Raw genomic sequence first — 2,962 nt, 5'->3', positions numbered from 1 at the left:
AACTAATAGAGGACATTAACTCTCACACAATCATAGTTGGAGACCTGAATACCCCATTAACTGCTTTATATAGATCATCAAGGCAAAAAACAAACAAGGAGATCCAAAATTTTATCTTGGTGCTCAGGAAATTGGATCTCATAGACATCTATAGAACACTTCACTCAACATCTATAGAGTATAGGCTCTACTCATCAGCATATGAAACATACTCTAATATCAATCTCATTCTCAGACATAAATCAAATGTGAACAAATTTCAAAAGATCAAAATAATGCCATACATCTTCTCAGATTACAGTGGAATAAAAATAAACATTGGCACCAACAAAATACCCCCCCAAAGATATGAACAACACGCTAAACACACTAAACACAGAAATCAAGACAGAAATAAAAATTTTCTGGAAGCAATCGAAAACAAAGGCACATCTTAGCAGAATCTCTAGGATAACATGAAAAGAGTTTTAAGACGGAAATTTAACTCTTCCTGAAGGATACACAGCTACTGGTATAACTTAAATAAAACTAGTTTTTTTTTTACAAAAAAGAGGAAAATTTATAGCATTGCATACACACATTAAGAAAACAGAAAGATTACAAGTAAACAGCCTAACGTCATACCTAAAGGAGCTGAAAAGGGAAGATCACCATAATCCTAACTTCAGCAGAAGAATCCAGATCACCAAGACAAAAATCATAATTGCAGGATATAAAAGACAAAAATACCATAGATAGGATCAATAAGATTTAAAAAAATGGTTAAAAGGTTAAATAACACTGATGGACTGCTGGTCAGACTGACTAAAAAAAAAAAAAGAGAGGAATGTCCAAATAAACATAGTTAGAAATGCAATAGGTGAAGTCACAACTCACCCTAAGAAATACAAAAGATTATGAAAGATTACTATGAACACTTGTATTCAAATAAACTGGAAAACATAAAAAAAAGAAGGACTTCTTGACATCACAATGTCCCAAAATTGAAAAAAGAAAAAGTTGAACAGGCCAATAAAAACCAGGAAATTGACTCAGTCATAAGAAATCTCCCCTACCAAATAAAGCCCTGGTCCAGAAGGCTTCCCAGCTAAATTCTACAAGACATTCAAGGAGGAGCTGATATCAATTTAATTGAAAGTATTCCAGGCAATTGAGAGCAATGGAATTCTCCCCTAACAATTCATTTTATGAAGCTAACATCATACTAATACCCAAACCTGGCAAAGACCTAACCAGGAAAGAAAATTACAAACCAATCTCCTTGGTGAACATAGACACAAAAATTCTCAACAAGATTTTAGCAAATCTTATCAAACAACCCATCTCAAGGATCATCCATCATGTCCAGGTGGGCTTCATTCCTGGGATTCAAGGCTGGGTCAACATTTGCAAGACCATAAGCATAATTCAGCACATTAACAGATGTAAAACTAAGAACCACATGATTATATCACTGGACACAGAAAAAGCATTGGACAAGATTCAGCATCCTTTCTTGATAAAAACGCTTGAGCACCTAGACCTAGAAGGAACATTGCTCAAAACAGTAAGAGTCGTGCATAATAAACCCACAGTCGACATTTTGCTCAATGGGCAGAAGCTGGAAGCAGTCCCCCCAAGTAAGAGAACAAGACAAGTATGCCCATTCTTACCCCTTCTGTTCAACATAGTGCTGGAAATCCTCACCAGAGCCATCAGTCAAGAAAAGGATATCAGGGGTATCCAAATGGAAAAAGTGGAAGTTAAACTCTTCCTCTTTGCAGATAATATGATCGATACCTTCAAAACCCTAAGGAGTTTGTCAAAAGCCTTCTCGCACTGATAAACAACTTTAGTAATATTTTGGGCTACAAAATCAACTTGCCAAGGACAGTTGCATTTCTATACACCAGTAACAAGCAGGCAGAAAAGCAAATAAAAAACACAGCCACTTTCACAAAAGCCACACAAAAGAGAAACATCTTGGCATCCACCAAACCAGAGAAGTGGAAGAACTTTACAATGAGAACTACAAAATGCTGCTCAAAAAAATCAAGGGTGACACAAACAAATTGAAAACATTCCATGCTGATGGATTGGAGGAATCGATGATGTCAAGATGTCTATCCTACCCAAGGAAATCTACAGATTCAATACAATACTCATCAAATTATCAACATAATTTTTTTCCTTAGACCTGGAAATGACAATGCAGAAATCTGTAGGGAAACAAAAGAGGGCACAACTAGCCAAAACAATCCTCAGCAAGAGGATCAAAGCAGGAGGTATCACACTTTCAGGCTTTAAAGTTTATTATGAGGGTACAGTAAACAAAACAGCCTGATATTGGTACAGGAATAGGTACACAGACCAATGAAACAGGACAGAGATTCCAGAAGCAAAAAACATGAACTGTCAATCAGTTCATCTTCGACAAAACCATCAATAACAATCACTGGGGAAAGAGACCATATTTAGAAAATGGTGCTGGGAAAACTGGCTGACCACATGCAAATGAATGAAACTGGACCCCATCTTTTACCATACAAAAATCAACTCTAAATGGATGAAAGACCTAACATAAAATCTCAAACTATAAGCATCCTAGAAGAAAATGTAGGAAACATCCTTACTCACATCATTGTAGGCAACAATTTCTTGACCAAGTCCCTAAAAGCAAATGCCATAAAATCTAAGACAGACAAATGAGACCTCATCAACCTGAAAAGCTTTTGTATAGAAAAAGAAACCATAAAGAGAGTAAAGAGACAACCCACAGAACGGAAAAAACAACAACAAAAAAAAACAAATTATACATCTGACAAAGGTCTAACATCCAGTATCTACAAGAAACTCAAACAAGCGAAAGGAACAATCCCATTAAAAAATGGGCAAAAGACATGAACAGATCACTTCTCAAGGGAAGACATACAAGGAGACAACAGACATATGAAAAATCATCAGAGACATGTAAATCAAAAGA

The sequence above is a fragment of the Carlito syrichta genome, unplaced genomic scaffold (assembly GCF_000164805.1).
Source record: "Carlito syrichta isolate Samal-C Ts95f unplaced genomic scaffold, Tarsius_syrichta-2.0.1 Scaffold304729, whole genome shotgun sequence".
Lineage (NCBI taxonomy): Eukaryota > Metazoa > Chordata > Mammalia > Primates > Tarsiidae > Carlito > Carlito syrichta.
The sequence above is the reverse complement of the archived record's forward strand: the minus strand, read 5'-3'. Positions refer to the sequence as shown.